This window comes from Leucoraja erinacea, chromosome 9 (assembly GCF_028641065.1).
Source record: "Leucoraja erinacea ecotype New England chromosome 9, Leri_hhj_1, whole genome shotgun sequence".
Lineage (NCBI taxonomy): Eukaryota > Metazoa > Chordata > Chondrichthyes > Rajiformes > Rajidae > Leucoraja > Leucoraja erinaceus.
This window is the reverse complement of record NC_073385.1, coordinates 772,501-788,674: the sequence shown is the minus strand read 5'-3', so window position 1 is coordinate 788,674 and position 16,174 is coordinate 772,501. Positions and strand designations below refer to the sequence as shown.

Sequence of the window (16,174 nt, the reverse complement as noted above, 5' to 3'; positions counted from 1 at the left end):
GGTGAACAGCTGCGGGCCGGGTTCTGATGCTTAAGCCTTCCGCTGGTGATGGCCTGGCAAATGGAAAATAACTCCTTTTACTCCTGTTCCATGTTTCTGCCCTATAACCAACTCGTGCTAATACATGACCCCCCTCTCCCTGAGCCCTGAGCCCTTATTCTATGTAACAATTGATCAACTGGTGCCTTCATCAAATGCCTTTGAAACACCCAGATAGACTACATCCATTGGTTGATCTACAATCTATCCTACTGGAAGTTTCTCATTACATTGATCAAATCTGATTTCCTTTGTATAAAGTCTTGGTGTCACTGCCTAATAGTATCTGCCCAATAGTATTATGATTTGATAATGCCAGCAAATGGCCACATTAATAGACCCTTGCATTTTACTGACAACTTGTTTACATTAAAACTATCTATAATTGGGCACTTTTCTCTACATCCCAATTCGCTGGGTCTATTCCAAGATTTAGGAAATGCATCTGCATTGATTTCTCTCATTTAGTTGCCACCACAGAACAGGCACAGAACCTTATGCCCAGAAACTGCCATGTGTTGCATCCATTTCACATTTGAGAAATGGTCCTTGGATGCACAATTTTTTACCTTAAATACTCTTCCACATTGTGTGCACAAGTTCATTAAAGATTATCTGGCCAGAGGATTTATTTGCTTTCATTCCCATTCATTGCTTTTTCCCAGCACAACAATGTCCCTCAGTCATAAGAGCCATCCTCTCCCCCTCAACAGTTCTGGTACATTTACCCCGTCTTCTTCTATGAAGATATTTCTTTATTCCCATCATCATTTCTGCTGTCAACGTCTCTATGGAAACCACATTCATCTTTGCCATATTCTTCATTTAGAAAATGCCATACAAGTTCTTAATCAAAAAAAGCTTCAAGTATTCAGAAGGTCAGGCAGCAGATAAAACAACATTTCATGTTGAAGGCCCTTCTTCAGAACTTTTCCAATTCATTTAACTTTAGTTTTGTTTCTATTTCTACAGATGATACCTGATCTGCTAAATATTTTCACATCATTGCAGATTTTCAATTTTGGGGGATTTTCACATTGTTATAACATTTTGGGATATTTTCATGTTTATATTACCTTCCCCTTTCATAACAATATTTTATTTATCTATTGCTAGTTCCTAAACCTTCTCCAATCCTTTGGCTTACTATCGACCTAGGCAACACTGAGTTGATTATTTTAATGTACCATCCACCACCTCTTCCACTGGCCACAAAGGACTATTTTGTAATTGAGTTATTATTTCCTCAATAGTAAGCATATTCCATACATAAATGTAACTTATTTCCATTCAAAAGCCACTAACTCCAATGGCTATCTGGACTACACTCCTTCCCACCATGCTTCCTGTAAGACTCTATCTGCGATTTGTCCATCTGCTCCCTTTCTGCACCCAGGATGAGGTGTTACAAACCAGGGCATCGGAGATGTCCTTATTCTTTAGGGAACTGGGGTTCCCCTCTTCGACTATAGATGAGGCTCTCACCAGGGTCTCCTCTATATCCTGTAGCTCCGCTCACTCCCCATCCCCCCACCCATAACAAGAATAGAGTCCCCCCTTGTCCTCATCTTCCACCCCACCAGCCGTCACATACAACAAATAATCCTTCGACATTGTCGCCACCTCCAACGGGATCCCACCACTGGCCACATCTTCCCATCTCCCCCCCTTTCGGTTTTCCGCAGAGACCGCTCCCTCCGTAACTCCCTGGTCAATTCGTCCCTTCCCACCCAAACCACCCCCTCCCCTGGCACTTTCCCTTGAAACAGCAGGAAATGCTACACTTGTTGCTTTACCTCCCCCCTCTGCCATCCAAGGACCCAAGCAGTCGTTCCAGGTGTGGCAGAGGTTCACCTGCATCTCCTCCAACCTTATCTATTGCTTCCGCTGCTCTAGATGTCAACTGCTCTACATCAGTGAGACCAAGCACAGGCTTGGCGATCGCTTCGCCCAACACCTCCGCTCAGTTCGCATTAACAAACCCGATCTCCTGGTGGTTCAGCACTTCAACTCCCCCTCCCATTCCGTATCCGACCTTTCTGTCCTGGGCCTCCTCCATGGCCAGAGTGAGGTCCACCACAAATTGGAGGAGCAGCACCTCATATTTTGCTTGGGTCGTTTACACCCCAGCGGTATGAACATAAACTTCTCTACTTTCAGGTAGTCCTTGCTTTCTCCCTCTTTCCCCTCCCCTTCGCAGCTCTCCCACAGCCCACTGTCTCCACCTCCTCCTTTCTCCTTTCCGCCCCCCCCCACATCAGTCTAAAGAAGGGTCTCGACCCGAAACGTCACTTATTCCTTTGTTCCATAGATGCTGCCGTACCTGCTGAGTTTCTCCAGCATTTTTGTTTACCTTCTAATCAAAATAATTAAATTTTGACAGCAGCTATAACCTATTCATGAAAATATGTTCAATTTGAGACAGGATGCAAAATTGTTTAGGCCCAGAAAGAATTTACTTCTTAATTATAAGAAATCAGTGTGGGTGCAGAAGACATTTCATTATTCTCTTTTGTGCAAGTCAAGAAATTATGTAGCGAACAATATGTTTAAGAAAGAACTGCAGTTGCTGAAAAAAATCGAAGATAGACAAAAATGATTGACAAACTCAGCGGGTGAGGCAGCATCTATGGAGCGAAGGAATAGGTGACGTTTCGGGTCGAGACCCTTCTTCAGACTGATGTGGGGGGGAGAGGGGCGGGAAGATGAAAGGAAGAGGCGGAGACAGTGGGAGAGCTGGGAAGGGGAGGAGAAAGCAAGGAATATTTGAAATTGAAGAGGTCAATGTCATACTGCTGGGGTGTAAACTAGATTAGAACAAAGAAAATAGGTGCAGGAGGAGGCCATTCGGCCCTTCGAGCCAGTACCGCCATTCATTGTGATCATGGCTGATCGTCCCCTATCAATAACCCATGCCTGCCTTCTCCCCATATCCCTTGACTCCACTCGCCCCTAGAGCTCTATCTAACTCTCTCTTAAATCCATCCAGTGACTTGGCCTCCACTGCCCTCTGTGGCAGGGAATTCCATAAATTCACAACTCTCTGGGTGAAAAAGTTTTTTCTCACCTTAGTCTTATATGACCTCCCCTTTATTCTAAGACTGTGGCCCCTGGTTCTGGACTCGCCCAACACTGGGAACATTTTTCCTGCATCTAGCTTGTCCAGTCCTTTTATAATTTTATATGTTTCTATAAGATCCCCCTCATCCTTCTGAACTCCAGTGAATACAAGCCTAGTCTTTTCAATCTTTCCTCATATGACAGTCCCGCCATCCCAGGGATCAATCTCGTGAACCAACGCTGCACTGCCTCAATCACAAGGATGTCCATCCTCAAATTAGGAGATCAAATCTGTACACAATACTCCAGATGTGGTCTCACCAGAGCCCTATAGAACTGCAGAAGAACCTCTACTCCTATACTGAAATCCTCTTGTTATGAAGGCCAACATTCCATTAGCTTTCTTCACTGCCTGCTGTACCTGCACGCCAACTTTCAGTGACCGGTGTACAAGGACACCCAGGTCTCGCTGTAGCTCCCCCTTACCTAACCTAGCCCCATTGAGATAATAATCTGCCCCCTTGTTTTTGCCGCCAAAGTGGATAACCTCACATTTATCTATATACCCAAGCAAACTATGAGGTGCTGCTCCTCCAATTTGCGGTGAGACTCACTCTGGCCATGGAGGAGGCCCAGGAGAGAAAGGTCGGATACGGAATGGGAGGGGGAGTTAGTGCTGAGCCACCGGGAGATCATGTTGGTTATTGCGAACTGTGCGGAGGTGTTGGGTGAAGCGATCACTAAGCCTGCGCTTGGTCTCACCGATGTAGATCAGCTGACAACTAGAGCAGCGGATGCAATAGATGAGGTTGGAGGAGGTGCAGGTGAACCTCTGCCTCACCTGGGAAGATGGCTTGGGTCCTTGGATGGACTCGAGGGGGGAGGTAAAGCAACAAGTGTAGCATTTCCTGCGGTTGCAAGGGAAAGTACCAGAGCAGGGGGTGGTTTGGGTGGGAAGGGACAAATTGACCAGGGAGTTGTGGAGGGAGCTGTCTCTGCGGAAAGCCGAAAGGGGAGGAGATGGGAAGATGTGGCCAGTGGTGGGATCCTGTTGGAGGTGGCGAAAATGTCAGAGGATTATCTGTTGTATGTGACGGCTGGTAGGGTGGAAGGCGAGGACAAGGGGGACTCTGCCCTTGTTACGATTGGGGGGGATGGGGAGTGAGAGCGGAGCTACGGGGTATAGAAGAGACCCTGGTGAGAGTCTCATCTATAGTCGAAGAGGGGAACCCCCGTTCCCTAAAGAATGAGGACATCTCCGATGCCCTGGTTTTGAACACCTCATCCTGGGAGCAGCTGCGGCGTAGACGGAGGAATTGGGAGTAGGGGGTGGAGTCCTTACAGGAAACAGGCTGGGAAGAAGTGTAGTCCAGATAGCCATGGGAGTCAGTGGGTTTGTAGTAGAACAATATGCATAGTTTGCTGAAAGATCTATTTAAGGCAAACTTATGTAATTTACTTGTTCCTCTAAGGAATCATCGTGAGAGAGTCATACTTTGCACTAAAACCACAGTATTAAAAAAATATGTCTAAACATAGCTTTGGATTGAGTACCATGTAGAAAGATACTATAACAGCACAAGGATAATAGCATGATACAGCTTTTGTTTCATGTGCATTGTTTTCATAAATGCACAAAGCCAACATCCATCATTACAGAAAATGATTTATTTTCGAGGCAGAGCACCTGACCTTTAGACTTGTTGAGTCTTCAAGATCCTGTTTTAAGACTGACTGTTCTAATCTTTGTCACACAACAGAGGTCCGCTGTTCAACAGAATCACAATATGTCCAACACATGGATACAAAGAGTACAATGTCTACCTGAAGACATAGAAACAGTACAGTGCTGTTGCCCATTTATTTAAAGGATGGTATTTTTGCAGCTCCAATCTAAAGCATTAATATTTTGTTATATTTTTGGTGCACATTTCATGAAATTATAACAAGCTTTCTCTTTTAAACGAACAACTACAAATCTAGTCCAATAACTAATTTTCAGTATCTTTCAGATCTTCTTACAAGTTTTAGTGTCAAACTCTTCTTTTGCTGGATCCTGAATTTGAGCTCAATAGAAGTTCTGCTCCTCATTGTTAATTCTAACATACTCAAATATAGTGCATATCCCACAGCATTGTAAAGATGGACACAAAATGCTGGAGTAACTTAGCAGGACAGGCAGCATCTCTGGAAAGAAGAAATGGGTGGCATTTTGGGTTGAGATTCTGTATCAGACCAATTTGAATCTTGCACTTCATTTCCCAATCTCTGTCATAGATTCATCTCAGCCCCACTTCATGATCGAGTGGTTCATCATCAAGACTTGATTCATCTCCAGCAGAGATCATTGATCAACAAGAACACTGGATCCTGCTGTAAATTTCAACCTATTATGTCCTTGGATCCCTTCTTCTAATGTACAAGCCGGATTTGCCAAATGGGTCAAGAATACAAAATGCACCCATTTTGCATGAAGCTGCATTCTTTCAAATTAATGTCACAATGCCTGTTTGTTTGAACAAGGCTCGAGCTTGTCCTCAATCTGCTCCTCGCTGATAGTTCTAATATACTAAAATATAGTGCATATCCCACAGCATTGAGTTGTTATTTTGCACTTTATCTGGGAACTCGGCAAGTGATGTTTCATACTGAGCTTTGAATATTCCTGAAACATTCCTTGAGACGTTTCGTGAAAGCTTTCTTAACTATTCCAACTAGTGCTCGCTTCGGCAGCACATATACTAAAATTGGAATGATACAGAGAAGATTAGCATGGCCCCTGCGCAAGGATGACACGCAAATTCGTGAAGCATTCCATATTTTTTTTAAAAATAAAAAAAAAAAATAAATAAAGCTATTCCAACTAACTTGTTACCTGCCACAAATCCAAATGGTAACAATTATGTGCAAGGAATTGAAACTGGGGGGCTATTGTCAGAAACTGCCAAAGCCAGCATTATGCTAACATCAACATTAAACTTGGGTGGTGGTCCATACCATACTGGACCGCTCACTTCATTCCCCCACGGAACTCTTGAATAGTGAGAGCACTCATTGCAGGCATCCAATATTCTTCGGGGTCTAGCAGATGAAATCCCGTGAAATGCGCTGAAAGTCATTTGTAACTCAAATGATAAAATAAGGTTTCTATTGCTCATGCATTGTTATTTGCTAGAAGCACAATCTGAAGAAGGGAATCAGAGGGACATTTCCACAGCTTACCAGTTCACCAGTTTCATTTTCAGAATCACTGTCTGTCGGTGCTGATCTTGAACATTGGCTCAAGTGTCGTTAAATCCGATCTCTCTCAATCAAACTTCAGTGCAGTTTCTAATGACCAGTGGTAATCAGCAGCTTTCCACCAACTCTATGCAAACCTCAGAAGCTCACCTAACACAAAAGTTGCACGCGACTTTACACCTAATCCTAATAATAATAAAATGTAATCATCAAATATGCCCCACAGACAATTCACAGAATAAATTCTTGCATCGTCCTCTAGAAATTAGTTTCTCACAAATAGATGTCACACAGACATCGGTGGCAGCCTCAAAAAGCCTGCCAACATCATCAAGGACCCACACCATCCTAGCCACACACTCATCTCTCAGTTGCCATCAGGAAGAGGGTTACAGGAGTCTGAAATCTGCAACATCCATGTTCAGGAACAGCTTCTTCCCCACAGCCATCAGGCTATTAAACACAACATCAAACAAGTTCTGAACAATAACAGTCTATTATCACTGTTGTATTTTATCTGTTTATCTATTGTGTATATATATGGTCTATGGTATATAGACACACTGAACTTTTATCTCCTGTTCTGTATTATGTTTACATATTGTGTTGTGCTGCAGCAAGCAAGAATTCCGTTGTCCTATCTGGGACACATGACAATAAAACTCTTGACTCGAGATTGTTTTAACATCTTCAAATGTGCCTTGAATCAGTTTATTATCTGTAACCATCTCAGTACATACACAATGTACTTATGCAAATGTTTGGTTCATGGTGAAAAAACAAAAGTCATGCAAGTACTTCCACAAGAACTCCACTCTTGATGCAGAAAATATATCATCTTCCTTTCCACCTCACCCTAAACCTTTTCAGACAAAAGGCACACTAACAAAATATTTTTGAGATTGCATACTCCTTTAGGAAATGGGATCCATGTTACTACTCTAATGTCATGCAGGAACTTCCAGAACTCTATTCTTATTCTTGAAAATATATCTCTTTCCATCTCATGCTATATTTAAGAGGGAGTTAGATGTGGCCCTTGTGGCTAAGGGGATCAGGGGGTATGGAGAGAAGGCAGGTACGGGATACTGAGTTTGGATGATCAGCCATGATCATATTGAATGGCGGTGCAGGCTCGAAGGGCCGAATGGCCTACTCCTGCACCTAATTTCTATGTTTCTATGTTTCTAAAATATTTCAGATCCAGACACATATACAATATATTTTTGAGATTCCACAGGCCACAAGAAAAATATGATCCACGTTCCTGCTATATTAAGATATAGACCAGTTGGAGATATGGGTCCATAGTTTCCTGAAAGTGTAGATCAGGTGGTAAAGAAGGTGTATGGCATACTTGCCTTTATTGGTAGTGCTGGTTATACCATTTGGGAAGTCATGTTACATAAAGCAACATAAAACTTTGCATAAACAAGAAACTGCAAAGTCAAAGTCAATTTTATTGGTCACATGCACCCAAAGGTGCAGTGAAATGATGCTGGTTTACCAAGGAAAGACACAAAATGCTGGAGTAATCAGTACTCCACACCCAGGCAGTTAAAAGGAAAGCCAATCTCATTACACAGGATCCCACCCACCCCCTGCACAAGTCTTTCCAACTTCTGCCATCAGGCCGCCGATATAAAGTCCCCCTATCCAAGAAAAACATCCACAAAAACTCATTCATACCCATTGCCATAAACAGCTTAAATAAAAAATGAACAATGGACAAATTAACCCTGACGCATTGTCACTTTACACGTATCCACAACTTTTATCTTGTCTATTTTTACAGTTTTTAATCTTTATATTTGCTTTTAAGATCGATACACACTGTGTGTGCTCGCAGAAATCTGTGCTGTATGACTGCTTATCAGTACATTGTCCTGTCTGTATGTTGAGCCACGTCAAAGAAGATTTTCTGTTACGACAGACAATAAAGTTTTCTGAATCTGCAACTGAATCTGGTTTGGCAACATCCCTGAAGAACACGCCCTGACCCGAAATGACACCTATTCATGTCTTCCATACCCGACCCGCTCGGACTCCAGCATCATTTCTCACCTATATCAAATTTTGGTTGGACTACATATGGAGTATTGTATGCAGTTCTGGTCACTGCATTACTTGAAATACATGGATGCTTTGAAGAGAGTGCAGTAGAGTTTCACCTGGATGGTGCCTGAATTAGAGAGCTTTAGCAATGAGGAATGTTTGAACAAACTTTGATTGTTGTCTCAATCAGAAGCTGAGGGGTATCCTCATACATAATATATATAGATATAGATATATATATAGTTTTATATAATATAAATAAATACATAAAATGATGAGAGCACAGATCGGACAGACAGTCACAACATTTTTCCCGCCAGATTGAAATGTCAGATACGGGTTGGCATAACATTAAGGTAAAGGGGAATGTGTAAAGGAGATATACTGCGCAAGGCAAAATAGAGAGCATAGTGGGTGCCTGGGGTACACTGCCAGGTGTGGCAGATGCAGATCAGATAGAAACATCTGAGAAACATTTGGACAGGCACATGAACAGAGAAGGGAGTGGAAGGATTATAGATCATGTGCAGGTAGATGTGCAGTTCAAATTAGCATCATGGCCAGCATAGACATTATGGGCTGAAGGGCCTGCTCCAGTGCTGAAATCTTCCATCCTCTCTCCATGTTGCAAAGGACACAGTATTAAAAATGGATATATTTGTAAGTGAAAGAAAAGCATCTGTAAGATTTTGAAAGGGAATCTAAACTAAACTAAAATGAACCAAATCTAGTTTCAAATAGAAATGTTTTGGTTCCCATCCTCCAAATACTTCTACAAAATGCTTAACTTTGAAATGCAAGAGTTCCCTCAGCCCAGCTGCTTGAAATGGAATTAAACAACATGACGCATTTCAAGCATTCTATATACATTACAACGATTGTTCTAATGTGGAGGATTGGACACCAAGCAGATTATGTTATCCGATTCATGCTTGATCAGCTCCATGTTCTCCACTCCCATTTTAAATACTGCTTTTACAGCTCGTTACAAAAGGCACATGATGCTTCTCATTATTATGAACGACATTATGTTCTTAACATTCTTTGTCACTTTCAGAATCTCAAAGACACAAATCTTTGAATTAAAAAATTGCTGAATACATTGCATTAATAGGAATCTTTGGATATCGGGAGATTTAAAAAAAGACCTTTCCCTTGCATTGAGACATTTACAAACTCCTGCCTGTGTAACTTCATTCATTCCTACGACCTTTGTAAATGTTTGTGCTTCCAGATCTGGGTTCCTGAGCACTCCTGATTTTAATCATTCCACTCCTTGGTCCCAAGATCTGGCACCTCCTTCATAAAACTGTTAACTTCTCCATAAAATCTATCTGTTCAACCCTGCTCACATGCCTTACAATCATCCTCTCTGGTTCAATAGCATTTTTCTCTTTAACTTGAAGCTTGTTGGACAAAGATTCCAACTACACAGGTTGCTGATGTTGACACCCAGTTATTCAGTTTAGTACATTGCTCACTAGCAAGCAGCAGAGATTAATTCAAAAGTAACGAGAAGGAAATCTCAGTAAATGATTGTATACAATAATCCAGCAATTAAGTAGATCGCTCAGCATTACAATCTGCACAAACATCCTCTTGAAGGGTATCGATTTTGTTTAGAGTCACTGAATCAGTACTCTCTTCAACATTCAACAAATCACTTCCATTTAACATGATAAACAACTTGTTTTCAACCTTTTTAAATCCTATAATACCTTGAAAATCCTTTGGGTTTTTTTTTGCTTCAACCATTCCAAGCAGCTAAATTAACTTTAGTAAAGTGGAAAATAGCTGGTAGTATAAGACACTCGGTTTGATTTTTCCTTTCATTGATTTTAATTTTAAAAGGCAAAGTGACAGGAACATAAAATGTTCAGTTCAACACTGACCATCAACAATGCTAATTCAACATTGACCATTTTACGTCGCTGCTCAGAATTAATATTGTGGCACCTTTACCTAACCACCACTGCCCCTCATCTCAGTATCAAGACTGTTCACAATGCAATCATGCTGTGCTTGGGGATAATCATCTTGGTCTCTCTTCTTTGTAACAATTTTCCAGTAAAGGTTGCACATCATTCATTCCTCTGAAAGAAATAGGCATTCTCTCTTCATTTCCCTACATTTCACACCATTCCCTAGACAATCATTTATGTATGTTATCTGCTGCTGCAGACATGTAGGGGAAGGTGTGCGTGTGCGTGCGTGTGTGTGAAAAGTATAATGTGGAATTGAAGTACTGCTGCCCATTCTAACTGTCCTGAAGCTTTGTGGATTAAAAGGCAGATAAGCATCAACCACATTACAGAGAGTACAGACACAAAAGACAAAACAGCTACACATTCAAATTTATATCTCTAAAGGACACAAGTAAACCAGGATAATATTATTATTTGTCATATTCAGATGATTTCAGTGTCACTATTACCGGTACTGCTTTTAAAATGTATTTGGGGCTTGACCGAATTTAAATTCCGCAGCTGCCATAGTGGGCTTTGAACTCATTATTTGATCACTGACCCAGGCTTTTCAATTGCTCATGCACTATGCAATTACACACAGACAAATATCTCATCTGGCATCGGCAATATGCAGCCTACCCCTGAGACTGCAACCTAGTGACATTGCAGCTGTGCCTACAGAATGGGGAATGGTGAGACTTGAGAACAACCTCGTATTGACTCTGGGCTCAGCTTTATCCATCTCCTTGGATGAACCAATGTCTAGCTGGCTGAGACAGGTCTACCTTGAAGAGCCTGATGCATCAAATGGATAATGGCTTTCAAGGAATCACACATCCATGGCAGATACACACAAATATATGTCTGAATGTGAGGGACATGACTCCTAGCTTCACAAGTTCAAGTTCTTCCATTATTGACTGTTGAGATCCAAGCAGAAGATAATTCTATGTCTTGTCTGGGGAATAGTTCACTGAAGACTATTTAATAACCCAAACCACAGGAGGCCTTTCCCCGATTTCCCAAACCAAGTCCCCGGGTGTATTGTGTTATCTGAAAAGTGCACAAATATAGCACGTTTTAACCCGATTGGAAATTAACAAACAGTTTAAATGGATTCCTTTTGGCCATCCCTTCCTCTTCCCCGAATATCTTTGTGTGTTACACCTTATCGATTAACTATCTGGTCACATTGAAATCTGCTGCACAGTACCCGTTACAGTACTTGATCAATTCCATGTATTAATTATCCAGCTTCTGTCACAACAGATTAATTACCGGAATATTCATCTTTTCAAAATCCAGCCCATTTGCATCACCACACCATACAGACTTACACGGAAATTTACAAAACTAAACATGACATTCAGCCAATGAGATGTGCAAGCTTCACAGAGGTTCCTCACTTCATCTTTCACTGTCAACAATACTTCTGCACCTTGTTCATCTTTTTGCCCATCTTCCTTCAATGTGCTTGTGTTATTATCCACCAACCCGAGTACAGTTTCAACTGTAAACTTTTGTTTTCATTTTACCAATGGACACTTTTTGTAAGGGCATCGGCTGAAGTCTCCCCATTCCCTTCTCATCCACTATCCTGTCTAATTTCCTTTTAAAATGATACCAATGAACCTGTCTCCACCACTTCCACTGGAAGCTCATTCCACACCGCTACCGCTCTCTGAGTAAAGAAGTTCCCCCTATATACCCCTAACTTCTGTCCCTTAATTCTGAAGTCATTCCAATGTGCCCGTGTTATTATCCACCAATCTGAGTGTAGTTTCAACTGTAAACTTTTGTTTTCATTTTATCAATGGACACGTTTTGTAAGGTCATCGGCTGAAGTCTCCCCATAAATATCTAAACACTTGCACTATCAAGCCCTTTCCTTTTAATGTCCTCCATCAGGTCACATGAAAGCAATTTAGAGAGATAATAACATTGGTTATTCAGTATTCTCTGATTTTGTTTTCCCCCATGAAACTGGTTACCAGAGGCTTACAGCAGGGAAGCAGGACATTTGGGCCACTATGCCTGTGCTGGCCATCACGTATCTATCTGTGCTGATCCCCATTTTCCAGAACAGCCTTCTACACTGTGGCTCTTCAAAAGCAATGTCTTTAGCGACACAGTGTCGCCCCACTGAATCCACACCGACCAGCGATTACCCCGTACATTAGCACAATCCTACACACTAGTGACAATTTACTATTTTACCGAAGCCATTTAACCTACTAACCTGGAGAAACTCAGTGGGTGAGGCAGCATCTATGGAGAAAAGTAGGTGACGTTTCAGGTGGAGACCAGTCTGAAAAAGGGTCTTGACCCGAAACGTCACATACTCCTTTTCTCCATAGATGCTGCCTCACCTGCTGAGTTTCTCCAGCATTTTTTGTCTACTTTATATTTTTCCAGCATCTGCAGTTTCTTCTTAAATCTACTAACCTGTACGTGTTTGGAGTGTGGGAGGAAACCAGAGCACCCGCAGAAAACCCACAAGGTCACAGGGAGAATGTACAAACACCATACAGACAGTGTCTATGAGTGTCTCTGAGGATCCTCCAGTGCTTCTATGATGAGAAGATCTTTTTTCACACACAGAGTGGTGAATCTCTGGAATTCTCTGCCGCAGAGGGTAGTCGAGGCCATTTCATTGGCTACATTTAAGAGGGAGTTAGATGTGGCCCTTGTGGCTAAAGGGATCAGGGGGTATGGAGAGAAGGCAGGGATGGGATACTGAGTTGGATGATCAGCCATGATCATATTGAATGGCGAATGGTGCAGGCTCAAAGGGCCGAATGGCCTACTCCTGCACCTAATTTCTATGTTACTCAGTGGCTGGGGAAAGCATCTTGTCCGGAAATATCACGATTTGGTTTGGGAAATGCTCTGCCCAGGACAAGAAGGCTCTGCAGAGAGTAGTCCGTTCGGCCGAACGCATTATGGGAACTACACTCGCTCCCCTGCAGAAACTATACATCAGAAGTTGCAACTCCAGAGCCACCAAGATCATGGGAGACCCCTTCCGCCCTAGCAACGGACTGTTCCAGCTGCTACGGTCAGGCAAACATCTCCATTGCCATGCTGTGAAAACGGAGAGGTTGAGAAGGAGTTTCTTCACAAAGGCCATTAAGACTGTAAACTCCTATCTCACCAGGGTCTAACTTTACTGAACCATTTTACTGTTGAATGGTGTCTTTTTTAAATTGCTGTTTTTTTCATTTTTCTTCCCTCCCTCCCACAATTATGTAATATGCGAATATGTGATTCTGTTTGTAGTTTGCTTGTTTGTTTTTGCACAATTCGCAAGCATTGCCACTTTTCATTTCACTGCACATCTCGTGTGTGTATGTGACGAATAGACTTGACTTGACTTGACCCGTAGTCAGGATCGAACCCGGGTCTCTGGCGCTGGAAGGCAGGTACTCTACTGCCACACCATTGTGCCGCCCACACATGTCCTGGGGCACCCGTCTCCAGCAGTACATTCCTGCTTCTTTTTCACCCTCAGTGAGACAAATGTTATTTCTTAAATCACTTTTAAATCTTACATCCCTTGTGGGAAACCTATGCTCTTTGGTCAGTCACCTCTGCCAAGGGAAAATGTTTATCACTTTCTTCATAATCCATGCCTCTCCTAATGTTGTACACCTCAGCCATGTCCCGGGACTCTGAGGGAAATAAATGGAAAGTATCTGGTCTCTCTACATAACTGAAAATTCCATCCCAGGCAACATCCTGGTGAATCCCCCGTCACCCTCTCTTGTAGTCAACTAGTAGTCAAGCTGGAAAGTGTACAGAGAAGATTTAAGAGGATGCTACCAGGACTAGAGGATCTGAATTATAGGGAGAGGTTGAGTAGGCTGGGACTCTATTCCTTGGAACGCAAGAGGTTGAGGGGTGATCTTATCCAGGTGCACAGTAGAGTATACTGACTGGTTGCATCGTGGCCTGGTTCGGCAACTTGAAAGTTCAGGAGCGGAAAATAATGCAGAAAGTTGTGACCACTGCCCAGTCCATCATCAGCTCTGACCTGCCCACCATCGAAGGGATCTATCACAGTCGCTGACGACATTATCAAAGACCCACACCATCCTGGTCACACACTCATCTCACCATTGCCATCGGGAAGAAGGTACAGGAGCCTGAAATCTGTAACATCCAGGTTCAGGAACAGCTTCTTCCCCACAGCCATCAGGCATCAAATAAGCTCTGAACAATAACACTCCACTATTATTATTGCACAATATCTGTTTATTTATTGTGTATATATATGGTCTATGGTATATAGACACACTGAACTTTTATCTCCCGTTCTGTATTATGTTTACATATTGTGTTGTGCTGCAGCGAGCAAGAATTTCATTGTCCTATCTGGGACACATGACAATAAAACTCTCTTGCCTCTAGAGGTGTAGAAAATCATGAGTAATAGATTGGGGAGATGCACAGTGTCTCTTGCCCAGAGTAGATGAATCAAGGACAAGAGGACAAAGGTTTAAGATGAAGAGGAAAAGATTTAATAGGAATCAGAGGGGTAACATTTTCATACAAAGGGTGGTGGTAGTATGGAACAAGCTGCTGCTGGAGGCAGGGACTATCCCAATGTTTAATAAACTGTTAGACAGGCACATGGATAGATTCAGATTCAGATTCAATTTTAATTGTCATTGTCAGTGTACAGTACAGAGACAACGAAATACATAGGACAGGTTTGGAGGGATATGGGCCAAATACAGGCTGGCGGGACTAGTGTATAGTGTACAGTAAATACAGGCATAGTGGGACATGTTGGCCGGTGAGGGCACGATGGGCCGAAAGGCCTGTTTCCACACTGCAGTACTCTATGACCCCAATCATATCCTTCCTATAACATGGCAACCCGATTGCACACAATACACCAGCTACAACTTAACCAATAATATATACAGCTGGACCACAACCTCTAAATGTTTATATTCTACGCCCCAGCCAGCTGAGTAGCTGGAGTAGCTCAGCAGGTTCACCAGCAACAGTAGAGGGAATGGTCTGGCAATGTTACAGGTCAGGGCCCTTCCTCAGACTGATTGTAGCAGTGGGGATAAGGCTGGAAAATAGAGATGGGGGCCCAACAAAGCCTGGCAAGTGATGGGAGGATACAGGTGATGGGTGGGACAGGTGAGTGCAGTAAATGACAAAGGCTAGAGATGATAGGAAGACAAAAGAGCATCAGATAAGGAGAGATGAGTGAAATATATAGCCAGAGGGAGGGATATAGGTGGGATTTGGGGGGTGGGGGAGGGTTGCATAAAAAAGAGAGAGGAGATGGGGGGGGGGGAGCAGTCAAGGGTCATTTATTTAAGATGTGGTGGCAATGCTCGCGGATTCAAATGTATAAACACAATCATACACACATATTATTTATTTTACATAAACCACCCTTCATACCATATGGGTGGTAAACCACCCTGTGGAATATGACATGTTCTTCCACTAGTTTGTGTGTGGCCTTATTCTGGCGATGAGGGCAAGTGGCCTCACCATCGTGTCTGACTGTGCTGCTGCCTTCAGGGGCCCCTGGATATGTATAATCTGCCCTCAGTATTAAGTACCAAGTCCCTCAGGATCCCATCATACAATCTGTCTATCACGTTTTTCAGGATTAAATTCCATCCAGCCTATTTTACCGACTGACCAATATTGTACTGCTGCTAAACTCCAGCCACCTCACTGCCCACCGTCATATCATCTGCAAATATTACCTCTTACTTTCAGATTGTCAATGCATGTAACAGATGGGAAGGGTTGCAATAGAGAACCCCTTGGATCTTTGT

At 42.6% G+C, this 16,174-nt stretch overlaps 1 protein-coding gene and 1 non-coding gene across 2 annotated transcripts in view; one reads left to right on the top strand and one right to left on the bottom strand.

The window, feature by feature from the left end:
• slc24a4b (solute carrier family 24 member 4b) overlaps positions 1-16,174 on the bottom strand; it is a 247,337-nt gene that overhangs the window by 229,293 nt on the left and 1,870 nt on the right. The window lies entirely within an intron of this gene.
• LOC129700636 (U6 spliceosomal RNA) lies at positions 5,817-5,923 on the top strand. Its single transcript, XR_008724080.1, has one exon. It is a non-coding gene; the product is annotated as a U6 spliceosomal RNA (small nuclear RNA).